The following is a 27,837-nucleotide window of genomic DNA, read 5'->3' as shown; positions in this document are numbered from 1 at the left end:
CAAGATCAGCTGAATCCTGCAGACATGTTGGTACAAAACCAGGCGGTTCTTGACCAGGATCAGGCAAACCAGACAGACGATCTTCTGGAGGATCAGTCAGATCTTGTAGAGCTATGGTTTCATGGACAGATGGATCCGACTGATGATCAGCTGAATATTGCAGAGCCATAGGTTCAAGAAAGTTTGGATCTGACTCAGGATCAGCTGAATCTGATTCGGGCTGTGCACAAAGAGGAGCCACTTTGTTGTGCTTTTTCTGTGTTGATGCACATTTTACAGCCCCCCAGAATCTTTTGAAGAGTGTGTGAATGCGTTTCTTCTTTGTGTTTGTTTGATTTTCTAAAAAAACAGAAATGGAAGAGTTAAGAATTATCACCAGATATTACAAGTCACATTTGAGGCTAGACACAAAGAATAAGCATTCCATCATACTTTAGATGTTAGCTGAATAAACACTCAAAAGTGGGAAAAACAGGACAGAATTGAAATGACTCTGAAATGTGAGGCCGACGATGAATTTATACTGTGGAATGCTTCACTGTGACGTCACGGATTTCACGTGACCTCACGTGACCTCACGTGTACTCTGCACGTGCAGCGCAAGGGGCCTCGCATAAACCGCATTATTTGAAAAGAGTAGGCTATTATATATATTTTAAAAAACAAATGTTCATATAAAAACACAGAAGGCAATATATAATTGCAATTTAATGCTAAACTCAATAACACAAAAATCCCAAAATCGGCAATAATTAAAGCTGCAGTTCGTGACTTTTTTGCGCTCTAGCGGTTAATAAACAGAGCTTTGTGCTGATGAAGGCCACAGGTCGACGTGCTCCCAGCTCTTCCTGCAAAAGAACAGCTCCAATTCCTCTTTCGGAGGCATCCGTTTGAACAATGAACGGCTGAGTAAAGTCCAGATTGTACAGTACCGCCTCAGTAGTCAGAGCTCCTTGAATGACCGGAAAGCCTTCAATCCCTCCTCAGTCCATTGCAGCTGGTTGGGGCGCCGTCAACCCACCATATCAGTCAGGAGAGCAGCTCTGTCAGAATAATTAGGTATAAAACGATTATAAAACCCAGTCATACCAACATGAATCGGTTACCTGAACGGCTCTTCTCGAGAGGCTCTTCTTCCCAGCCTCTCAAACGGTGTACCAATGATGGGCAGTGGTTGCAAAGGAGCTCTCTTAGGTCGTTGCAGAGAGACTTTCTGGCAGTCAGGACAGCTTTTGCAGAACCGGGCTACTTCGCCTTCCAGTACGGGCCAGTAGAAATGTCTCTTAATCCGAGCAATGGTCTTGTTCTTCCCTAGGTGGCCAGCCCAAGGAATAGAGTGGCTCAGATGTAAGACTACTTCTCGGACACACTTGGGAACCACCAGCTGTCTCCGTGACCCCATTTGACGGTAAAGTATTCCCTTTTCCCGCACAAATGTCACAGCCGCATCCTCAATCCCTTCTCCTGCATCTTTAGCAATGCTCAAACACTGTACAAGACTGGCATCCTCCTGCTGCATCTTCATTGCACGAACTGCAATGTCCGTCGGCAACCTAAAATCCACAGGTAGTTCACATGTAATACCTTCTGAAACCTTTGAGGCATTGAACTTTACCTTCTCTCCTTTCCTCTCGTTTTGATTTTCTCCGTTTTGACTTGCCCACCTCTATTTCCTCAGAGAAGAATGGTAGACTGCTCAGCATAGGGTCAAGCTCAGTTTCCTGCTTTGCTCTTGCACGTGTGACCACCACATTACACTCCTGTGCCGGAGACAGCCATTCAAACAACACAGGCACATCTCGACCAGGAATTACAGTATATGGCAAGTTCTCAGCGACTCCCACCTTCATCGAATAGGTCTGCCCTCTCAGCTTCATGAATATACGAGCCATATGCAATACCCGCTCATCACCATGAACGCATCGAAGAGGCAATCGGCTGGCTGAATCGATCATGGAAGGTGATATAAATTTCTTATTCACTAGAGTCTGATCACTACCAGTGTCAATAAGAGCAGTCAGCATTTCCTCTCCGATCTCCACCATCGTCGTCCTCTGACGTTGCACGTCTGCATGAGGTGATATTTTTCTTGGGACAAAGCACAAATGCATAGACTGGACCGTATGCTTCGGACAGTTTGGCTTAATATGACCTTCTTGTCCAAACAGGTGACAGGTGACAGGTCACAGGTCGTTTAAAAGTCATACTGAGCCCACCTGATTGTCCTGCTACCTGGGGTTTCCCTCTTCCTTCTGATCTGGGTTGACTTTGCCATAGATTGCCCGACCGTCGTTCTCTTTCAAGTTTACAAGTCCAGCTCTTGTTCTTTCCCCTAGCTGCTACGAATACATCCGCCCACGCAGCTGCTTCAGCCGCTGATCCAGGGTCTCGCTCCTTAATCCACACCTGAAGTTCAGGTCACAGCATTCTGAGGTATTGTTCAAGTATGATCACTTCACTCACCTCCTCTACTGTTTTCCCTTTTGGTTGAATCCATTTCATGAACAACTCCTTCAGTCGGCTATACAGCTCCTTTGGACTTTCAGCTGGAAGTACAGTTAAAGAGCGAAACCTCTGGCGGTAAGTCTCAACATTTATATCAAACTTCAACAGAATAGCAGCTTTCACCTTCTCATAATCAGTAGACTCAGCTACATCCATGCTACCATACGCTGCTCGGGCCTTACCCGTCAGTAACGGTATCAGCTGCCATATCCAATCTGCTCTGTTCCATCTACAAGCTACTACAAGCTCCGTTCAAACGTGACCAGAAAGTGCTCCACATCATCCGTTTCTCCCAGCTTCTCCAGCCTGGGCATTTGTGTGAGGGGCAAACTCACCGGTCCCTCTGCCTGGTCAGGACTTCTGTGAATCCTTGACACTTCATCCGTATCAGTGGGGTTGGCTTCTGGCCATCCCGTGTCCACCCGAACTTCTCGGCCATGTTGAAGAGGGGCCGGAGTGGTGCCTGCTTGGACCTCCATCTGCAACAATCCAAACTGGTGCTGGAGAGCCTTGAAGCGCAGTTCCTGCACCACCTGCTCCTTTTGTCTCTCAGCCTCCCAGCCATCCATCCTCGCCATGTGAGCTCTGAGCAGATCTGCCAATTCTGCCACTGACATGTCCACTTGAGGTGCTGCCACTCCTCCATCAACATCATGACTTATACTCACAGCTTCTCCATCACATCCCTTCTCTGGCTGTAAGAGTTTCTTCTTCACAGTACGACTCAAACAGCCACAAGGGGCAAAATAATAGAAAAAAAAAAAATAGAATAGGCTTGTACCTCTCAATCGCTGGATTTAGAACATCCCACCGCTGCCACCATATGTAAGGGACCGAGAGGTCAAGGCAAATAGTAGTTCACAAGCCCAACATTCCATAATTGAGGACTTTATTGATATCCAGAGGAAACAAGCCATGATGTGACAAAAACAACCCATAACTAATTCAAATAAAGAAAACTTAACAGACCAGGAGGACAATCATCATCAGTGGCATGGCAGAGACTGCTTTCACTCAAGTGAATTCGGCTTATAAAGAAGCAGGAAAAACCATTGCTAATTACACAGGGGGAAACAAACAATTAAACTTAACCAAACCAATATTATAATATAAATAAGTGGTTTTAACAAAAACATTTACAAGCAAACCACAAATAAACTCAACCAACAAAATTATCCTTACGAAACAAGCACAAATGAATCAAACAGGAAAATAGTTCATTTCAGATCTCCCCAGGTCCGCTCCGTAGTTTGTTTGGTCAGGCGGAACCAAAATCAAATAAGTTCACGTCACCCGCCCGGACTCAGATCGCCTCTCCCCCAGCAGTCTCATCTCCCGGTAAACTCAATACAAAGAAAAGTTTGTTAACAAGATAAAATTGGGAAAAAATGTGCACTGTAACTAATATATGGGCCCTAAAAATCAGTGACACATGCAAAATAAACTAAATAAAGAAATTCGAAATTTAAATGCTGTGTGTGTGATTACTACAACTAAACCCGTGTAAAAAGTGCCTAAAACGTGAATAAATATATGGGTGTGTGTGCATTTGAGCTACAAATGCGCGCTGATGTTATGTTTGTTTGCGCTTCAAATACCCACACTTGTGCGGCCGATGCCTCAGGCCGTCACATACACTAACTGGAAAGATGGTTCCGGTTTTAATTTTAAAATAACCTTTTTAGCAGCAGTCTGTCACACAACACCAGGAACAGACTAGAGACAGGAAGTTGGAGAACAATGATGATCTTTTATTGAAACAGAGTAATGGCAGGTCAATGGAGAAGAGATCTTAGCTAAACCAATGAGTACTGTCCAAAGGGGGAGCCAGGAATCAGAGTCCACAAACCGAAGAGTATGGCGAGGCCAGGCGCTAACATGGAGGGTGATGAACAGTAGATCCAGCGAGGGTGAACTGAGGGAGTCCTGCTTATACGGGATGGCTCAGATGGGAAACAGGTGTGGGGGATTAGTACTCTGGAGATGATGATCTGGTGGGTGGTGCTTCAGAGGGAGGTGGCTGTGGTGAATGCCTGACATGGACAGAGTGGCAGATCGATTTGATGTCAGTGACGAATCACTCAGCAAGAGAAAAAGCAGTGGGTCCTTTTGGATCAGAGTCTTCAAAAGATCAGACAAAAAGTCCTGTACCCAGGACCAGAGCAAAGAAATTTGCGAACAGTCCCAGAACATATGCTTGTAAGTACCTTGCGTGAATTATTACATAGATATTACAGAAGGGCTCAGACTTTCTTTTCATTTCAGTATAATCAACATACGCCTTATAAATGAACCATTGGTGAGCTGGTTTTAGAAGTGCTGAAACAGTTTCCCCAGACATTGTCCCAATCAATTATCGCATCAAGTTCTCTCTCCCAGAAATTCTCAACTGGAATGTTTGAATACTGTCGTACCACAGGTGATTAATATATTATAGTCGCAGTACCTCTAGAAGCCATTCTAGAATCTATCCAATTTACCATAGGATGAGAAGATATATTATTCTACCAGGGCACTCTGTAAGCTTTCAGTGCAGATCTTATTGTTTAAAGGAGAATGTATGTATTTTGAAGTGTTTTGGCTCTGTACACTTAAGATGTTCTGGGGTTTTTTTTAAATATAATTTAGTAATAAATGAATATCTCTACATGTGTGTGTTTTTTTTATCACTATAGCATTCTAAGGAGGATTCTTATTTCCATCAGTTTCTAATAATTCATAATCATTCAATTTAAACAATAGTAAATGATTGCTGTTTCAGGTGCACTGATTTTCCCAGTCTTCCTTCCTTTTACAGATGGAAGCAAGAAAATAGCTGCCACTTCACCGTCCCATCCTAGTAGAATACAGTATACAGTTAAACCTTAAACATAATAAATAAAATAAAAACAGACATTTATACTTACCATAATCAGACTCGTTCATTCTGTTGATGACCCACTACCCAAACAATAAAACATACATATACTTATTTTATAATACTCACAGCTACATTTGACAAGGTTTACTTTCCTCCCACAGAGTTCTGCAGATTTTTCTAAAAGAAAACATGCTGACGAAGCCAAAAAAAAGCCTGCAAATTCCATCAGAGATAAATAATCAGAATAATGAATAATTTGATTGACTCACGCATTTGATATGTGCTGAAATAAGGAAAGTGTACAGCCTCCATGTACTGTATACTTACATAGCCTGTCAGTGAGCACAGATTGAGGAATAAAGTAATGATTCCAGGAACATATATCTTACACGGATAAAGGCTGGTGGAATCCTACACCACAGCATGAAAAAAAATTAGAAAAATGAACATTACAAATAAAAAATAAAAACTATGATAAAACACCAGTGCAATACTAGTGTTTGATTTTATTGCTAACTTACCCATACTTCTCTACCATATCAGCCACAAGGATGTTTACCAGCTTCTTACCGGCTTTATCACCGTCTAAAAGTCTGAAGGACACCTTAGATGTTCTCACAAGCTCATCAAAAATATCAGCATCAACATCAACTCCTGCAAAGTCTTTAGGATCACATTGGCTCCATGCGGCAAGTTGAGCTTTGTTGAAGCTTAGAGGTAGAAAGTACCATTCGATTTCATGTTCAAACTTAAATTTTCCAATGCAAGAGATTTTGAGAGATTTTAACATTACTATAAGGTACAAAATTAAAACACCACTTTAGTGCGATCAGAATTTGATTTGGGATTAAGTCCATTTATAATATACTAATTATATCTGATTTAAAAAGAAAGTTACGGATATTATGATTATTATGGCTTTTTTATATGAGTAATAATAGTTAACTTCAACGTAAATAACACTAATTACACAAATTACTCTAAAAGTGAAAAATGTACCTTCCTTAATGAATTCACAGAAGTCAAAACCGCCATTTTTCACTGGCATTCGGATCCGGTTCGGGTTCCCTTTACACTAGATGAGACCAATACAAAAAACTAAAACACACACCACTACAGCTAATGTTAACTCATAAAAATAAACATTAAAAAGCCAGGTCTGCAGCACCCCTCGAAATAAACGTACTTTTGTTAATCTAACGTTAGCACTATGCAGCGCATTTATACGTTGTTCCACAGACTATATTTAACAAAACGCCAAGCATTTCTAGCGACTAGCTGAAATGTTTTATAAAGCTGGTCAATGTGTAAGATGGCGCCCACGCTTCACGATTTAGGGTTCTGTATGAATTCACTATTTATTAATACGCTCCTTCATTTAGGAAATCCACGGACACGTAATTAGAGACCTAGTTTAAACCGCATCCACAATTTGAATGAACCTTACTGAGGTAACGTTATTAGTACAACGTGGTCGATTTATCTTAAAGTCACAAATTGATCAAATGTGACTTACACGACATATACTCCTGTGCATGTGTATAAAAATAACACTTATTTTAGCTATACCATGTGAGAACCTGATTTATCTGCTTTTTCTTCGTCTTCAAGTGAAATAAAATGGCGGACATAGCCTGGTGGCCTAGCGTTAAGTGGAGGTGTGGCTTTTTGTTTTTACACCTCTTTGGGTTAAATTTCACACTGACACCGTCTTAAAAATAACAGCAGTGTAATTTTATCACCATGTAGTGTTTAAACTATGTCAACACTGTTCATTTCTCCCAGCCTGGCATAGGCTGTTTTTTCAGTAGGTCCAGAAAATTTTACACAAGTGATTTTTTTTTTGTAGAGGTTTTATTGAATAAAATGTAACTCTACCTATTCAATAACTTGAATATATTAAGATCAGTTTGAGGAGCTGACAGGAACGGTCTTTGTGAAGTCTACATTAGTATTCCTGTTTTGTGCGCTAAATTTATAATATTCTCCATCTTCATTTCCTCTGTCTTTTTTACAGTATAAAATTTGCTCCTTGGTTTTTCGTGTGTTAATTTCTTAGAAATGAAATTTGTTTTTCATTTCGTCCATTAAGTTTGCCTTTTTTTTTTTTTAAGCTAAGCTTGCTGCTCCGGAGACTCTCTGGTGAATGGCTTGTGCAGTTTTGGTCATCCGCTTAATGAACGAATGACAGCACTTCTTGGACTTTCAGAAGAGGGATTCCTGTCATCATCTGCCTTCCCTCCTAAGTCACTCTGCCTGACTCTGAGCTACTCCTGACATTTGTCCTTGCTGAAACCATTTATGCTGTAGGATCTCCTCAATAGTCGCTCTCTTAGTTGGGTCAACAGTCAGGCAGCGACTTATCAAATTCTGCAATTCTGTACAAGTTTTTCATTGGTTAGTCATGCGTGTTCTTTCATGTCCATGACATGCTAACGTTGTCAAGTATGGAAATATGTAGCATGTATTACACTTTGTGTGTTTAACAATCTTAATGTCACTGTGTTATTGGTAGTTGATTGTTCTCTCACCTGTGGATACTCTAACGTTAAAACTCAGACTTCCATGCATCATGTCTTCAGGACTGCTAAAGGGCAGACATTTGCACATAATTGCGTACATCATTACACCCAGAGACCAGACGGTTGTTGGCTCTGCCTTGTATCCTAAGCCCTTGTAGTATTCAGGCGGGCAGAATCGTCCTGTTCATGAAAGCAAGGCATATTCAGGTTATAAAATCTATTTGCACACAAATGTCACCAGAAACTTGACCAAATGTCCATTTGTTTTTTTAAATCACTACTCAGAAGTTTGACTTCTCATTAGGACTAGTAACATAACATGCCAACTCACCTATAAAACCACCCAAGTAGCCTGTACTTTTGACGAGGTCACTGCAGCCAAAGTCTATTAGTTGGACTCGGTTAGTCGTCGTGTTGATCAGAAAGTTATTCAACTTAATGTCCCGGTGAAAGACACCTCGGTCAAGACAGTGCTTGGCCCCGAGCACCGCTTGATACATCAGGCTACGTGTCTGTAATTCGTTCGGCCAATGCATGTTGTGAACCACAAATCTGAGCAAGTCCATGCAGGGTTCCGGATGTTCCAGGATGAGGATGAACCGATCCTCCTCTTCAAACCATTCCAGCATGTACACAATGTAGGGGCTTAATGGAGCCTGTTTCAGCAGCAGGTTTGCAGCCACTTCTGCAAACAGTGGCTTTGAACAGCCAGGCTAACATTAGAGAAAAGAGTAATTAAGAGTTCAATATCACATTTCACTTCTGTTTGCAATGTAATTAGTATGTAGTTGGTATTTAAGTATGTACATTAAGTTACGTCAACTTACTAGTTCAATATAACGGTCTCTTTTACACTTGAGGATGATTTTGATGGCAACCTGCAAAAAATAAATGCAATCAATGAATAAATAAATGAAATCATTTATAAGCGCACTGTATGTTACAAATGGGCAAACTGATTATATTGAATCTGCAAATTTATACACATATATACACACACATATATAGTCATGATCACAAATATTTCTATTTAAATTGATATTAAAAATGTTTTGGTCTAAGCACTGATCGATATCTCCTATATACATTTGGTGAATAAAGCGGTGATTCCTACCTTCTTGCGTTGAATTTTTGAAGTCCCCTCGTACACAGTGCCAAAGCTTCCTTGTCCAAGCTTATCTCCCACCTCATAAATCTCATCAAATGGTACTGCAAAAACATACAAAGAGAGCATGTTAAAATATGAGATTCAGTCTGACATGAAATCCTGTGGCAGTGCTTGAATAAATACACACATACAATTCACATCAGATACATGGAGAATAAATATGCTCAATGTTTGAAACTAATGCTACGCCCAAAATTGAACACAAAGCATGTTCAAATTCAAATGTAGCACCTAGTCAGTATGCGATTTTGAGTTCACCGTAAGTCAACATGTAACAGAAGGATTTTTTCAATTGCTTTTAAGCAATACTACTTTGTCAACAGTTATCATTTATGTTTGGAATACCGTATGAGGAATTATACATACATGTATACGCACACAGACAAGTGGAAATAGACTCACCTGGAGTTGGACGGCTGAAACAGGCTGCTCGGGTTTGATCCTTGATTCGTGTATGCTTGCAAGCAGCTGGAAATTCTGGGGGTACTGGCTCAAGAGCTGACGGGCCTGGAAGAAGATCAGCTGAATCCTGCAGACATGTTGGTACAAAACCAGGTGGTTCTTGACCAGGATCCGACAAACCAGACAAATGATTTTCTGGAGGATCAGTCAAATCTTGTAGAGCTATGGTTTCATGGACAGATGGATCCGACTGATGATCAGCTGAATATTGCAGAGCCATAGGTTCAAGAAAGTTTGGATCTGACTGAGGATCAGCTGAATCTGACTCGGGCTGTGCACAAAGAGGAGCCACTTTGTTGTGCTTTTTCTGTTTTGTTGCACATTTTACAGCCCGCCAGAATCTTTTGAAGAGTGTGCGAATGCGTTTCTTCTTCTTTGTGTTTGTTTGATTTTCTAAAAACAGAAATGGAAGAGTTAAATATTATCACCAGATATTACAAGGCACATTCGAACATACTTGTAGGTATTAGATAAACACTCAAAAGTGGGAAAAACAGGACAGAATTGAATTGACAGTAGACCTACCTTCAGCTGGCTCGGGATCAGCTGGATTTTCATCACAGTCTATCGGTGTGATGCTGGACAGACATGGCAGAGGATCAGGTTGATCCTGTAGAGTTATTGGCTCTAGACCGGACGGGCCTGGCTGTGGATCAGCTGGATGACAGTGTGCTGCTGGTTCGAGATCAGAAGGACCACACTGAAGATCAGCTGAATCTGTGTCCGTCACAAGCTGAGGAGGGGCTGTTTTGTTGCCTCGACGAGTGCTTTTCACAGCAAGCCATGTCTTCTTGAAGAATGCACAAAGGCTTTTCTTCTTGTGTTTAGCTGGTTTTTCTTAAAGAAAAAGAAAAAAGTCATACACACATTTAATATATTAAAAAAGGAATTGTTGCAACAAAACTATTTCAGAGAAAGGAATTTTTCACAAGCTTGTTGTTCACCTGCTGGGCTGTTCTCCATAGCTGCTGCTGCAGGAGAAGCCTCTGGATTTGCTCCTGAAGGGTCAGTGATGTTTTTTCTCCAGCTCTTATTGTATTATCTACTAATATTGAACTCTTTTTAGACTTGAGCTCCATTGATTACAGACAGAAACACTGGTGCTGTAATGAAGCGCTGGAAAACAGTTATTTTGAGTGTTTGTTCACGTGATAATCTTTCTGCTCTGATTCTCACTCAATTGATCACACTAGATTAGATTAAATGTGAGGCGACGATGAATTTATACTGTGGAATGCTTCACTGTGACGTCACGGATTTCACGTGACCTCACGTGTACTCTGCACGTGCAGCGCAAGGGGCCTCGCATAAACCGCATTATTTGAAAAGAGTAGGCTATTATAAATATTTTAAAAACAATTGTTCATATAAAAAAGCAGAACGCAATATATAATCGCAATTTAATGCTAGACTCAATAACACAAAAATCCCGAAAGCGGAAATAATTAAAGCTGCAGTTCGTGAATTTTTTGCGCTCTAGCGGTTAATAAACAGAGCTTCTTGCGGAAGAACACTGCAGCCGGAACTACTTTTATGGGTACGTCTACGGCGAATCACGCAGGTATGGGGCTACTCCGCAGCGGTACTTACGAACTAGTCCGAATATAAATGTAACCCGTTTACGGAATTATATAAATAAAAGGAGGAAAAATATCTACAAGGTCTGAGCTCACCAAATATATGTCTCGGGTTCGGGGTCTTACACTAAACACAGAATTGTATAAAAAAAAAAATAATTGTGCTTAAGAAATGTGTCTGCACTCGCGATTCAAATGTCAATTCAGTCACCAACTGCTTGAATAAAAACACATACACAGAAATACGTTTCAACAGGTGTTATTTGTATTCAGTGTGCCCTCTCTTTTGTTATAACACTATGCAGTGTAATTGTCACTTGGTTGACAAAAATATATCAAATATATCACAATTGAATAAAATAAAATAAAATGAAAGACAGTCCAAACTATCAGAAGAAATGCGTAACTCCTGAATCAGGTCGAAATGTGTTTGCTTCAGTTCAAATCAGTGTAAGTGTATGAACGAATGCCTACAGAATCCTCGCCGAAACCAACGATGAAGAACCGTTCACTCCTCACGAACGAGTCCTTGAATCGTGCGATTCACTCGAGTGAACTCCAATTCGTCTCTCCTGGCACGAATCCAAAAGATCGCAACGTGATGAAATCATCCACTCCCACCAAGCACACACAGCACACTCCAAATCGCTAATGCAATAAAAGACTTCAGGCATACAATTAAAGAAGAATATGCAAGGATGGCTATGAATAAGCGAGAGCAGAAGTACAGCTCGTATCTCTCGCCACGAGCTGGCGCATGAGTGACGTCGGCCAATTGATTCAATAACAATTAACTTGGATAACTTGAAGTATAACATTACTTTTCACAAAACGAGTCCATAACCATGTTCAACAATTCTTCTAACATAACATAAAAGTTTGCTCTTATTACTCTATGCACTTTGTCCGTTTCACGAACCGAATGATTCATTCACAACATCTTACAATAACAAAAGAACATACAAATCAAATATACAGAAAATAAGAGTACTTGAGACTTACCTAATGCAATAAAAAAGTTCAGGCATACAATTAAAGAAGAATATGCAAGGATGGCCATGAATAAGCGAGAGCAGAAGTACAGCTCGTATCTCTCGCCACGAGCTGGCGCATGAGTGACGTCAGCAACCATCGACGCACCTCTCTAATTAGTAATTCAATTTGACAACAATCAAATAAAATATATTTATATATTTACTTTGCATGCCTGAATATTACTATACATTAGAAAGAAAAAAAATACATATTCAATAATATATATATAAAGAAATATTACTGACACCTTTACTAATTGCATAACTCCATTATTTGAGTGGGTTACATAAACACATAAGACACTTTAAAACTAACGCTTGTTTATAAGACAGCTCTGCTCACACGAGTTAATAAAAAGCCCGCGTGGTTTCATTCATCCCGAGAGTGTGTTTTAACAATTAATTGAAACGACGAACAAACACAATGGCTTAGGTTTGATTTTCGACATCCAAAGAGGAAAATAGCAGCTTTCAAACAAGCCTTCTGCATGTCTTAATCGAATAGCTAACGGTTCACGAATACAAATTAGTATTTTACATTAGGATTTTTTGTCTATCAAATAACAATTCCGTAATGTTGTTAATGCTAACGATAAGAAGAAAGTTTAACAAAGACTTAACTTCATTCTCTCTGTCAATCAACAAAATCACGTCAGCGTCGCGCACTGCTGTTGCTACAGTAACGAATTCAGTTTTATCATGCGTCTGATTGAAAGAGCTTTGTTGCTATATTTACTAGTTGTAGTCCAATTTACTGCTAGCCCTTGAATGAATGTGTGTATGTGCCTTCCGCCGCCTTCCCCGAGCCGCTGCCCAAGATGGCGCCGCCTTCCCAGAGCCGCTTCACAAGATGGCGCCGCCTTCCCAGACCCGCTTCACAAGATGGCCGCCGCCTTCCCAGAGCCGCTTCACAAGATGGCCGCCGCCTGCCCAGAGCCGCTTCACAAGATGGCCGCCGCCTGCCCAGAGCCGCTTCCCAAGATGGCCGCCGCCTGCCCAGAGCCGCTTCCCAAGATGGCCGCCTCCAGTGCCCGCGCCTCATGCAAAGCCTCCAGTGCCCGCGCCTCGTGCAAAGCCTCCAGTTAGCCCACCCTCCCACCCTTGCTACACGTCATCGATGGATCCCAGCAGCCCCTGCACCCTGCATCCTCTGCCCTCCACCTGGAGTTTTCCACGGGTCTGCCAGTCTCCATTGCCGCCGTGGGTGAAGGATCCCTCGCTTCACCGTCCCGCCTCCGAGTCCCGGACTCCTCCTCGGCTCGTAGACCCGTCGGCTCCCCCTCCCTCCACCGTGGTCCGTCAGTCTACCAGCTCCACTAGGCTCCATTGTCTCTCCGGCTACGCCTTGGTCGGTCGTCGACCATCCGTCGCCTCAGGATTCCTCTCCTCCAGCTTCGCCTCGTCCCTCCATCCCTCCAGCTCTGTCAGGCTCCTCCCTCCCCCCGGCTCCACCTCAGTCCTCTGTCGCTCTGGCTTCGCCGCATCCTTCTCGTCCCCCGTCTCCGCGTCAGTCGCAGAAGCCTGCGGTATCGCCTAGGACATCCAATGCCTCTGTGTCACCCTGGCTCTTCGGCTCTCCGCCTCCGCCTCAGTCTCCTCGACCACCTGCTCCGCCGCTGCCGTCGGTCGGCCCCATGGGGTTGATGGCCGCTACCTCTCCATGGCTCCTCCCTCCGTCGACTCCACCACTGACCTTCATGGCTGGGCTCTGGATCACCTCCCGCTCCGGACTCCTCCTGTCTTCTCCCTGGCTCCTCCCTCCGTCTCTTTCTCCCTGGTCTCTTTCTCTCCGCACGCCTCAGACCCCTCATTCGTGACAGTAATAGATCTCCAAACTGGATTGCACTGCTATACCCACACATTCAATTTAAATTCAATATTGATTCTACATTCTTACAACACAAATGTCGAAATGTAAACTGTAATGCTAATGCTATACATTTTTTTTTGTCACTTTTTTAGTTGAAGATGTGTAAGAAACTGAAATTAATGTTAGTCAATCAATAGACATAAGGAAATAATAAACACACCTCAACTTGTTCACAGAAATAATGGATTTAAAGACATTAGGCTTTATTTTCAAGCAATCATACTGTCACTGATGTTGCAGTGAATACAACAGAGCAATATAATAGCATGTAATACAATATTTATTGTATAATGCAGTGGTTTTCAATCCTGTTCTTTGGGATCCACTGCTCTGCTCATTTTGCATGTCTATCTTCTCTGACAGCTATCTTTTCTGGATCCCCAGGAATAAGTTTGAAAACCACTGGTATAGTTGAATCAATTTTGGTTAGAAACATTCAAACCATTTTTGTAATGGTTAAAGCCAGGTACATTAAAGGCTTTTTATCTTTTATATTATTTTAACATTTTGTGTCAATTACCTGTGTCAACATGGTAGACAAGTTCTATATTGCTATATATCTATACTAATAATCCAGTATAAATTCAGCATTGTATTAGGCTCTGTTTAAAGATTTAAAGGGACAGTTCACACAAATTAAGATATGTTTGATGAAACCAGAGAGCTTTCTAACCCTGAATGGGCATCAATGCAACTGAAATGTTCCCTGAAAGCATTGACAGAAACAGCAGTTTACATCTGTGTGATTTAATTTGATCTATAAATAAATATAATTAAAGAAATTAAACAAATTAAAGTTTAATTGATTTAAAGAGAAAAATATAAATGCAATGTAAATAGCTAGCAAATATTAAATATAATATTTAATAAAGATATATATGCATATATATTTAAATGTAATTAAATATGGATCTATTAATCTGCATTTGCATGGATTTGCATGGACTTGCATAGAACTTCAGGTTGAAGTTTAAAGTGACAGTTAGTTCAGAACATCTAAGGAAGCCAAAAAAAATGCTAAAATGAACATAGCATCGAGCGGGCAGTGTAAATTGAATGAGATTAATCTCCTCTCAAGAGAGTAATGAGTTGCCTAGTGTCTGTATGAGTAGGAAGGGCTGCTTAAATGGACTTTGATAAAAAAAGAGAAGTATGGGCATTGGTGATTTGAGTTGAGGCTGAACCGTATATGAGTTTATGGAAAAAATTGGATTCCGCTAGATATTCATTGATGGAGCTGACTTGGAGTTTTTTTGTGATATTAAGGTAAGAAATTAATTAAGTGATAGACAACAGGGAGAAGGCAAGTTATAGGTGGAAAGGAATGCTTTAAAGTAGCAAAATTGCCATGTTCTGGGTGAAATGGCTTGGAGAATCAAATCAAGTGAAGCTTCGAAGAGAGGTCTTAGGAGATGATTCAGAGGTATATTAGTTCTGGAAAAGGAGGTGCTGGGTTGGCAGGGGTTCTGCATCTAGGGCCAGCATGCTGAATTTCTGAGAGGATCTAGGTCCTGATACTGTTTGAGATGGGGGGAGGATCCAGAGCGAGGGTGTTCGGTGGCATAGGTAGGGGTGTGGCTGTGGATAAGGCGTAGGAGTTAAGGTGGGTAAGGGGTGCTGGAAGGAAAAAGGTCATTTGAACCGATTGCAAAGGCAGGCTTGCACTTTGAATGGCTACGGGACAAGATTGGAGGAAAAGTATGGAAAACAAAGGGGGTTGTTCATCAGTGGAGGCGGCCTCATGCTTTGGCCAGCTCCGGAGGTAGGCAGAAAGCTAGGCAAAAGACAGAAGTGGGATAGGGGGTGCCATAGCCTGTGCCATTAGTGAAGGTGGCCTTGCACTATGGTCGGCTCTGGTGGCAGGCAAATCTGTGGGGAGGTGGGGAGGAATGCTCGGCCTGCGCCGGAGCATTATATTGAGGCAATGCTGACTGGTGTTTGCGAGATCGGGAGCTGCTTGTGGCTAAATCTGGGAGTCGGCCGGGCTTCCTGAAGGCATTCTGCTGCAGCCTGAAGATCAAAGGCATGACCCTGGAACTGTAGTAGTCGCCTCGGGGCATTGATAGTGAGCATCCCCGGCTTGACTTTTCCCTGGCCTTAGCCGAGGAGTGGGATTTAGGTATGTCGTTCCTGTTTGTAGCGAAGCGTATAGGGCTAGCGGGAGATGGCCATAGCCACATTTGTGAATGCCTGGTGCAGGACACTGTCCATTTCTCCTTGGCTGGAGTGAAGGAGAGAGGCATAGGAGGATGGTTGTGGAGAATGTGATCCACTGCACCTAGGAGAAGGAGCGGTGGTGGTGCTGAAAGACCTATGGCCTTGGGTTGCAGTTGTGGGATCAGCTGGACGTTGGCCTCTTGAACACCAGCTAGAGACACTGCGTTAACGTAGTTGTTATCTTCTGGATATAAAAACACACCAATGCTGAATCGAGAGATACCAAGGCAACACTTAATTTAAGTTCTGGGATCTTTGCATTGACCAGCGCAATGTACGGTAGAAGACAACTGGCTCTAAGAAGCACTGTTCACAACATCAGGCAATGTGTCTGTGATTCATTTCCATTGATAGATTTGTGCACTCTTTTTCAGGGTTGAAGCAACTCCCAGATGAGAATGTAATCATTTTCCTCCTCAAACCAATCTACACTGTAAGGGCTTAATGGAGATAAGTTTCATTACCAGATTTATAGCCACTTCTGCAAACACTGGCTTGTAACATCCATTCTAGAGAGAGGAGTTCAGCAAAAGGTTAGCTGACTAAGGGCATGTTTGATTTTTCAGGACGTATCAAGAGTGATTTTACCTGCTTCCCATCTTTGATATATAGAGTACTAGATTTATCATTGGCATTTGGATTCCTGGATAAGCGATCAGACATACAGCATGTGCATAAATACACAGACTTGACCCAAGGCAATCCAGTAGGGTTAACCTTTAATTGAGGATCCTGCAGCATCTGTGGATCTTTGAGGAAACAGGGTTAACTTTGTTGCACTTCTTGCGTTGTGTTGTAGTATGTTTTATAGCTTGCTATATTCTCTTGAAGAAAGTCTTTTTTTATATTCATTAAAAAAAATGAAATGCATAAATAAATAGAAAGGTTAGAAATTAACAGATGAGACCTGACGTGCAGATATTTTTGTGGGCGATATATGAGATATTTTATTATGTCTTGAGGATCACTTTGATCTCGTTGAGCGAAGTATTTCCCAGTACCATTTAAAGGGTTGCTTTGGCAGCGACGTCTAAGAAGTGAGGTAAGCCGGCTGACAGCAACGTCATTTGTGCACACGTTCAACAAGGGAAACAAAGAACAGGAGAATAGAGGACGCTGTGATCGGAGCCATGTTTTGTTGTGTCTCACGGGTTTCACAATAATGGACATGAGGACTATGAATCTCTACATCAACTGGCAGTGCTACATGTCACTGAGCAATATACAACAACAACAACAACAACAATAACTAACAGTATAGCAGATCTATACTGAAATACAAAATGAAATACAAAAATGCACTGTTAACATTCATTGCACTCCACTGTATATATCTTTGTAAATGTATGTACATATCCACTGTACATACTCTTGTAAAATTGTCTATACATATCCTGTATATCCTGCTCTTTCTTATGTACATAACGATCTGTAAATTGCTTACACATAATCACTGTAAATTCCCCCTTCTCATCTGTAATTTAATTTGTACATATTTATCTTTGTAATTTATATTTATATTTGTAACTATATCCTGCACTTGCTGCTTATTGCACTCTGGTTAGACCTAAACTGCATTTCGTTACCTTGTACTTGTACATGTGTAATGACAATAAAGTTGAATCTAATCTAATCTAATCTAATCTACTCCTCCAATACCAAATACAGTAATCTTGTCCTAACCTTTACCATGCTAAAATCTTCGGAGAGTTGTTCTAATAAAAATGAGGGATATTGTGAAGTGTGTGTTCCTGGAAGAAAACTCAGGACAGCAATTGACATGTTTAAGGGGGTTCAGAAGCAGTGCTTCCTGATACAGAGAATAACTCACTGTTTACATAACATTATTAGGTGGTTTTGTCTGTTGCTCTCTGCTCTATTATTTCAGGTTATTAGTGGTTCCGTTCATTCCTCACCACAGCTGATTGTAGAATACAGTATACAGTTAAACCTTAAACATAATAAACAAATAAAAAAACAGACATTTATACTTACCATAATCAGACTCGTTCATTCTGTTGATGACCCACTACCCAAACAATAAAACATACATATACTTATTTTATAATACTCACAGCTACCAACACTGTAACACACGGATTACTTCATCCGGAGAAGGATTAACGACCCTGAGGTAAAATATTAAGAAGACTTGCTTTTTCAACAACATATTGCCTGTTTTTGCTCTATTTCACCAACAAAAACATTACAAACCCAGCCACAGCACTGTTTTCCTTCCTGAATGAATCCACATTTTAAATGAATCAGTTCAGTCATTATGACTCGCTTATTAACGGTGACTTACTGCCACCTACAGACGGATTAATTTTTTATTTTATATCAAAACATGTATGCATAAAATTAGGCCTTTATAAATATGCAGATTTAAGTATGTAAAAGCTGATTGAGCACTGAATATATTGCTTCAGAATAAATTTACACCACCAAAAATCTAGCTGATGCTAAATCCTAAACCTTGTCTGCGTGTTAATCTGTCTGTTTTATTAATTTCTTCACTTGTGAAGTTAAACTAGTATTCATTTCTTTCAGAATAAATCCTGGTCAAAGGCTGAGATGAAGGGAACAAAACATCAAAATCTTCCAAGACACTTGAAATTCCTGAAAAAGCTGCAACCCTGTTTGTTATTTCTGATTTTGTTTAGTTTTTTTCTTTTGCTTTGGAGCTCAACTTTTGGACAGTGCAGCACTATTATTGCACACACAAATACTGTTTAAAACAAAAAAAAACAAAATCTGTAGCAGGCATTTTCTGCACATTGTTCAATGAATTAGTACCATGATTTTGTATTCAAGGTTTTGGTGCTTGTATGCATGTAGGTGTGTTTATTTAGCTGCAGCTTTGTTTTTATTCCTGACTTTGTGTTTTCTTTTAATTAAGTTGACTTGGTTTCTTTTATTTTACTAATGGAGCTAATTATTTTGACAGTGCATCACTAATATTGTACACAATGCTATTTAAAACAGGACATTGTTTTAATGTTGCTTTTATGTATGCATGTTATTAGTTGGTGTTTTTGAAAATTATTTTGCAGTATTACAGTTTTGTGCTTGTATTTTCATATGTAATACAAAAGCTATTGCATACATTTACCTGTAGTAAAAATAAATGTTTGGTTTGTGTACACATCTTTCATTTATTGGACCATGTTTATTATAAATTGTTTGTTTTTAGTATAAATAAAATTGGATATCTTAGCATAACTAGTGATTATATATAGAGCAATACAGATTTTAAGAGGTAAAACATTTTTAGTTAATGCTACAAAAGAAACAGTATGCCAAAGTTTCATAATTTGCTATATAACCATTAACGGAAGTAGTTAAATGGTACAGAGAATGCACTGTAAATTTACGGAATTTTCCGTTTTTGAATTGAAGGAAACGTCCGTAATTTTACCACAAAATGACCTGGTAATTTTCTGCCAACAATTTCTCTGTTTTTTTACGGATTTTTTTTTTTACGGATTCCAGGAACATATCTTACACGGATAAAGGCTGGTGGAATCCTACACCACAGCATGAAAAATAAATTACATGAATGAACATTACAAATAAAAAATAAAAACTATGATAAAACACCAGTGCAATACTACACTGTAAAAAAAAATCCGTAAAAAAACGGAGAATTTGCTGGCAGAAAATTACCAGGTCATTTTGCGGTAAAAACCCTTGACGACCGACCAATGCGGAGCCGGAGAGACGATGGAGCCTGGTGGAGAGGAGGAGCTAGGAGCCTAAAGGAAGCTGACGGGTCTACAAGCCGAGGTGGAGTCCAGGACTCGGAGGCGGGACGATGAAGCGAGGTGGTGGGCAAAGGATGAGTGCAGGGGCTGCTGGGATCCATCGACGACGTGTGGCAAGGGTCGGAGGGTGGGATAACTTGAGGCGGCGCCCGGCAGGCGGCCATCTTGGGAAGCAGCTCTGGGAAGGCGGCGGCCATCTTGGGAAGCGGCTCTGGGGAAGGCGGCCACCTTGGGCAGTGGCTCGGGGAAGGTGGCCATCTTCGGCAGTGGCTCGTGGAAGGCGGCCATCTTGGGGAGCGGCTCGGGGAAGGCGACCATCTTGGGGAGCGGCTCGGGGAAGGCAGCCATTACAGGAGTTGATGCGGTGTCTTTTTCCTCCTCAACACCCAACGTGAAAGCTGACCCCACAGTCCCTAAACCGAACTCTATAAACTGAAAAAGTGAAAAGGTGAAAAGCTGCTGGATCCTGGTGTGAGGTTGCATTCTGTCACGAATGAGGGGTCTGAGGCGTGCGGATTGTGGGATTTATGTTTTAAAGGATTTATGTTTTACAGGTTTTACTCAATAGAAGCACTGTGCCCAGGCCTCATAAAGGCTCTGAGTTTTTCTACTTGATATTATGTGTATGTGCTGTGCAAAATGTTTTATGAGCCCCCTGCATGAGCCCAAGAGATTGGGACAGTGAATGACAGAAATAAAACAAGAGTGAAAGAAGCAGTACACACACAGTGGTTTCTGTATTAAGGACATTGATCCTGGGAAAGTAGGTGGTGTTAGATTATATAATAAAAAGCCAATTATTACCCATAGGGAAGCATAGAAAAGTTAGACATACAAACACCCCAATAACCTGATGGTGCAGACTGTTTGGTCATAATCCAAATTGTGAGAAGTGTAATTGGACTAGGGTAAAATATAAACTGATGACTACCTATAAGGAAGTATGGGATAAATTGTGTAGACAAGTGTTGGCACAGGCTGAAGACAGAGACATACTTCAGAGAACTCAGGAAGTAGAGGAATTAGAGCGGGTGTGCATAAGGAGGAGGCAGCATGTGGAAGCAGAGTAGGTAGTCTGTATGAGAAGAAAGTATACATGAGGAGGAAAATGTCAGAATGCTGAGGACAGAACTCGAAAAAGAAGGGAAAGGGAAATCAGAGAAGAATGTAGGGAAGATTCAATGAAAGGGCTAAGCCTAGCTAAAGGTCAGGGTGAAGAAAAGGATAGTGTAACAATCACTGGATATGAGCTGGACATAGACTGGGGTTCTAAACAGGCGGCACAGGCCCACCCAGGGCTGGTACAGCTACCAGCCCCACAAAGGAGAAGGAGGTGCCTCAGGAACCACCTTATTACAAGCCTTAAATTTAAAGAAAGACATGGGGGTTAGAACAACATACCCAACCCAGTATCCACTGTACAGGATAGGAGGACACCAGAATCCAGAGTATAGACCATGGGGAAATGCAGACATGAATGCAGTACTGCAGAAATTGCCAGATCTAACTAAGGGAGGAATGAGATGGTTAAATAAACTCACCACATTAACCCATGGTAATGAACTAGCAATTGGGGACTTTAGGGCCCTAATGGGACATCTGCTTACCAGAACCCAGATGACTACTCCAGAGGATGAAGCTAGAGTAGAAGACATGGCCAATGAGAAACCACTGTCCAAAGTAATTACCCAAATAAGCAGGGCTCTTACAAACCTCTATCCAACACCAAAAATGACTTATCAATCTATCAAATTTAAGATAGGAGCAGAAGAATCTGCATCAGCATATCTGCATAGGACAGAAGCTGAATGGGAAGAAAGGACAGGGCAGCACCCAGATTGCAGTGACATCTGTAAAGAGTTTTACAGGCAGGCAGTAGTGAAGGGAGTTCCCGAAAAAGCAAAACAACAAGTAGAAAACAGTCCAGAAATGTGTGGGGGTAGTGGAGAGACATGGGCCAGGTATTTCATTTACTATGTAGACAAAGCCATGGAAAAACAAGAAAGGGATAAAAGAAAAGAAAAGAATAAAAAGAAGCCTAGAGAGGAGCTCTGCAAATGCCTGTAATGAATCAGGGGATGAAGGGACAGGAAGTGTCACAAGGGGCAGCAAACTATCAGCCTCAGGGCCCACGTGACTATCCATATGACCCACTGCCAGACTGGCCACCTTCTGGACATGGGTGGCAAAACCAAAATTATAGGGGGAATTACGGGAGACCAGGAGAGAGCAGGGGTGTTATCTGTGCGGAGCAGGTGATCACTGGAAAAGAGACTGCCCACTGAATAGAGGGGGACAACCTCCTGCACGGGGACGGGCTCCTGTTAGAGGAGGGCCTCGGGGGAAGAGGAAGAGGTGTCCCCACAAATGTCCTGTGGTCTACCAACCAACAGGTGCCCAGACAAAGCCCAGTCTGGGGCCAGGCAGACCAGGCGGATTATTGACAAGACCCACAGAGAACCAATAAGGGGCTGAGGCTGAGCCCTACCTAACTGTACTGGTCAACAGACAGCCAAGTACAGGCTTGTTCTACCATCATTCTACCTCCTTCTCTACCATCAGGCTGGAATGGTTGAGAAAGGACGCACTCTCTTGTGAAGTACAGGAAATCAAAGGGTTCTCTGGGGAAATTGTAGCCTGGCCAATATACAAACCTCTGTCTGTAGAAGTAGCAGGTCAAAGGTCATGCACCCTTTCCTATGCTCTGCCAGTGTGCCCTCTGCTCTCCTCGGACGAGACCTGTTAGTAAAATTGGGGTAAAAATTCTGTGTAGCCCAGAGGGCATCATTTTAACTTTTCCAAATGGAAAAACACAAAACTGCTCCATTAAGGGTGGTCTAGTACCTGCAGCTGGTCAATGGGTATTAACTACAGCAGGAAGAGTGGGGGTGGACATTTATTGGGTCAGAGTGCTGCATCCAGAACAAACCAACTTTAGGCAGCTGATAAACCAGAGACCAGACCTGTTGAGACACTTCCTGCCAGTTTCTGACCCATTACACTGTACTCTATACTATGACAAAAGCAATGATGAGGTTTATGCAACAGAGTTTAGCCAATATGTAGATCAAAACATACCAACCTGAAAGGCTCAGTCATCGACATTGGAAAGGAAGGGGTAGCTGTGGAAGTAAGGTTAAGTGAGGAACAATATGACTGGTTTGAAATGAAAACTGTCTCTGTACCACACATCTCCTTAATGATCAGTAAACACCATGGAGCCAAGGCCTTAGGCCCCATGGTAAAAAGACTAAAAGATGCTAGCCAACCTGCCAGAAAAGTTATGGTCAACAGGAAGTGAGGATGTGGGTTATTGTGATATTCAGCCAGTGTCTTTTGAAATAGACAAAACAACAGTGGTAAAGGAGAAACAGTATAGAAATAATTGTGAGGCCATGACTGGTATTGCCCCACCATTCAGAGTCTATTGAACAAGGGAGTGCTGTGTGAGACCACCTCTGAGTGGAACACCCCAATACTGCCTGTCATTAAACACTCCACAGGGAAATATAGAACGGTCCATGACCTGAGAAAAATAAATGAGAGGGTTCTGACTACACCACTGCCCACTCCAAATCCTTACACCATTTTAACCAGATTGACCCCAGAACACACCCACTTCTCCTGTATAGAACTGGCAAATGCATTTTTCTGTATACCTTTAGCAGAGCAGAGTAGGGACGTGTTTGCCTTCACATACAACGGCCGGAAGTACACTTACACCAGATTACCACAAGGCTTCATTTTGAGCCCTGGCATTTTCAACCAAGAGCTAAGAAAGCTGCTGGACAATCTGACAGTCGATACCAACACAATTGTGGTTCAATATGTGGATGATTTGCTCATTGCATCTACATCTGCTGCCACCTGTCTGACAGACACAGAGAGGGAGCTGTCACTTCTGGCTGAGGTAGGGTTGAAGGCAAGCAAACAAAAGTTGCAAGTCTGCAGGCCAGAGGTCACTTTTCTAGGACGATTAGTGGGTCGGCAGGGAACCTCTATGACAAATGACACCAAACAAGCCATACTAAACCACCCAAAACCCAAAAATGTGAAAGATATGTTGTCTTTTCTGGGCCTAATAGGTTACAGCAGACAGTATATTGTGAATTACACTGAAATAACAGCTTTTCTGAGAGCTTTAGTGAAGGAAATTGGAATGAAAAACAGTAAGGGTGAATTGAATTGGACAACAGAGGCTGAACAGGCCTTCATTACCCTAAAAGGCGACATGGCAAAGGCTGCTACTCTACAAACCCCAGACTATGGCCAACCTTTCCATTTAGATGTGACAACCACGGGCAAAACTGTGAGTGATGTGCTCTACCAGAAACAATTTCAACAACGACGAGTGTTGAGTTATGTGAGTGCTCCATTGACGTGGTTGAACAGAAACAAGCCCCTTGTGCTCAATTTGCTGCTGGCGTAGCTAAAATGATCGAAAAAACCAATCATGTGGTAATGGGACACCAATTGATAATTCTATCAAACCACTCACTGGTAGCATTCATTACCTCCTCCTCGTTCACATTCTCTGCACAAAGGCAAAACAAATTGATCAAAATATTGACTGCACCAAACATTGTACATGAACACAAGGGCATAAATACGGCAGAATTAGTGGTGGATGGAGAGCCCCACATGTGTGAGGAAAGGGTAGAAAAAGACAGCAAGATGAGGGAGGGTATGAGTAGCAGGCCACTGTCATCACCAGACGTGACCTTGTTTTGTGATGGATGTTGTTTCAGAAATTATCAGGGTACTCTTTCTGCTGGGTATGCAGTGGTGTCCAGTGTAGGGGAGGGAGATGACCTGACAGTAACAGTCCAACAGAAGTTGTCAACTAAACCATCAGCTCAAAGAGCTGAATTATTAGCATTAACATCAGCATTGCAGAAGGGAAGTGGTAAAAGGGTGAACATATATTCAGATTCTGCCTATTCAGTAGGGGCAGCTACAGTTGAGCTGCAAGGGTGGGCCAAAGTGGGATTTGTGACATCAACAGGGAAGCCAATCAAACATGCAGAAGAAGCCTCTCAACTGCTAGAAGCTATAGTACTACCAAAGGAGGTGGCCATAGTAAAGTGCTCAGCACACACTAATGGCACAGATTTTGTATCTGTAGGAAATGCAGCCTCAGACAAAGCAGCAAAGCAGGCAGCTGGCTACGTGCCATTACAGATGATGGTCAGAGCACAAGATGAGGTGTTGAATTTAGACCCAGCCTTAACAGAAGAGTTCATAATTAGAGAGCAAGCTGCATCCTCCCCAGAAGAACAAACTACCTGGTTACCAAAAGGGGGAACAAAAACAGCCTCGGGACTGTGGAGAGGTCCAGAAGGAAGCCCTGTGTTGCCAGCTAGAGTCGCTGTCTCACTAGCACATAGTAATTCAAAAGATATGACCCAAAAGGATAAAGGGGTGGTGGCATCCATTTCTACCACACATGATCAGTAACACTATTGCTGAATGTCAGACCTGCAGTGAATATAATGTCAAGCCCACCACACATCCGTTGCCTGGCCACTTCCCCACGGATAGAGGCCCTGGGTACATGACTGTGATTGACTTCACAGACTTGATAAATCCTGTCCACAAAAAGAGATACTTACTGGTCATGGTGGACAGTTTCACAGGATGGCCCGAAGCTTACTCATGTGCCAGGGAGGATGCAATGTCAGTGATAAAATGCCTCATCAATCACTACATACCTACACATGGGTTCCCCAAAGTCATAAGGTCAGACAATGGTACACACTTTAAAAATGAGCATCTGAACCAAGTAGAGTCAGCTCTAGGATTGAAGCACTCATATGGAGCAGTCTACCATCCTCAAAGCCAAGGTAAAGTTGAACGACTGAACCAGACCTAAAAAACAAAATAGCCAAAATCTGTACAAGCACTTCTCTGAATTGGGTAGAAGCATTACCAATAGCCTTAATGTCTGTGAGATGTTCAAGAAACAGAACCACTGGATTTACTCCTTTTGAATTATCCACTGACGCCAATTTCCTGGCCCCTGGGCCCCAATGCCTGGGGATGGGTACACTGATACACCTAAGGCCTACCAACAAAAAGTAAGAGCTGTTATTAACACATTTTCCCCACAGAAGTTTTGGCCTGAAATAGAGCAACAGGAATTGGACACGAAAAGAGGACCTGACGAGCAGTGGGTGAGGCTGAAACACATGAAACAAAAATGGTCTGCCCCCAGGTGGTCAGAGCCCATGAAAATAACTGCGCGAACCTCGCACTGCGTGCAGTTGGCTGGAAAGGGTAACACATGGTTTCACCTGTCTGCTTGCTGTTTCTGTTCTGCCCCTAGCAGGCCTCTGACAACAGTTCTGAGCTGACCTTCGAGAAGGTCAGAGAGAGGGAGAAGAGACGGGAGACGGGAAACAGCAACAGGCCAACCCGAGAAGGGAGACAAACAACAAGACACTGAGGAAATCAGCCTCCAACTACCACAACTGAAACATAAGAATTTTAAAGTATTATTAAGGCAAGGATTTACTAGAAATCCCAGAACACATTCCAATCACACATTGTATTGGAGCAGACTACGGGTTAGGGGCGGAGTAGCAAAACAAATCAGAGAAAAATACGGTGTGGAACAATTGAACAAAACCATATCGGAGCCAGGAGACTGTGTGAAGACAATACACGGGGAAAAGTTATATACCATTTGGTAACTAAGTGGTGGAGCAGGGACCTGCCCACCTATGAAAACTTAGAAAAGAGTCTAAAAGCACTAAAACAAAAGTGTCAGGAAGACCAAGTGCCGGTATTAGCTGCCCCAAAAATAGGTTGTGGACTCGACCAATTGGAATTTAACAAGGTAAGGCAGATTTTAGAGAAGGTATTTTGCAACAGTGACGTTCAGATAATAATTCTGGGGCTAAATCATGAGGGATAATATTAACAAGGTGGTCATATGTTGGGGGGTGGGAATTGTTGTAATAATAATAACGTTGATACTGTGGAATGGAACAAGAGAGGGAGTGACTCAAGGCAGACACAAAAGAAATGTCATAGGGGGTTGGGGAGGAGCAAAACTAACTCTGGTAAGGGAAAAAGGAAAAAATGGCCTGTGGGAATTTGACCTATGCCAGGTGATTCACTGTGAGGAAGAAGTGGAGCAAAGGTTGTGATCTCTTTCAAAGAGATCAAGAGAGGGAATTGTGGGATTTACGCTTTAAAGGATTTATGTTTTACAGGTTTTACTCAATAGAAGCACTGTGCCCAGGCCTCATAAAGGCTCTGAGTTTTTCTACTTGATATTATGTGTATGTGCTGTGCAAAATGTCTTATCTACAGAAACAAGATGTGGAGACTGCTGAGCCCATCTACTGGTCGAGAAGAAACAACTGCACCTGGTTCTGTGAAGGACACACTGAGTGGGAGGAAGACGCAAGGATATAAATATTGTGTGAAATGTAGTGTGATCATACAGGACTGCCCTGCATGCCTTTAATGCTGTTGTTCTGTATCCTGAGCTCAGTCTCAATTATTCTGACTTTATTAAACTAATTAAGATAGTAAATTTAAAAGTAAATCTCATCATTGACAGACCTGAACCTGGGAGGGAAACAACGAAGATTTTCCCAACAGGATCCAATTGCAGGCTTTTATTAAACGAAAGCATGGTCAAAGCAGGCAGGCGTCAATCAGGGCAAACAGGAGTATCAGAGGCAAGGCAATAACAAAATCCAAAAACAGGCAAAGGTCAGGTCAGGCAGCAAACAATCAGAACAACAGAAGACAGGCAGGGTCAAAACCAAGGAATCTAAGACTAAAGAAACTCGGGAAACAACAATCTAACAATAATACAGGCGAACAATGCAACCTGCAGGTGAGG

General features: G+C 42.0%; 1 pseudogene; it reads left to right on the top strand.

The window, feature by feature from the left end:
• The first annotated feature begins 21,431 nt into the window (after positions 1–21,431).
• LOC122342352 lies at positions 21,432–26,895 on the top strand (annotated as a pseudogene).
• The last annotated feature ends 942 nt before the right edge of the window (positions 26,896–27,837 follow it).

This window comes from Puntigrus tetrazona, chromosome 4 (assembly GCF_018831695.1).
Source record: "Puntigrus tetrazona isolate hp1 chromosome 4, ASM1883169v1, whole genome shotgun sequence".
NCBI lineage: Eukaryota > Metazoa > Chordata > Actinopteri > Cypriniformes > Cyprinidae > Puntigrus > Puntigrus tetrazona.
The sequence above is the reverse complement of the archived record's forward strand: the minus strand, read 5'-3'. Positions and strand labels throughout refer to the sequence as shown.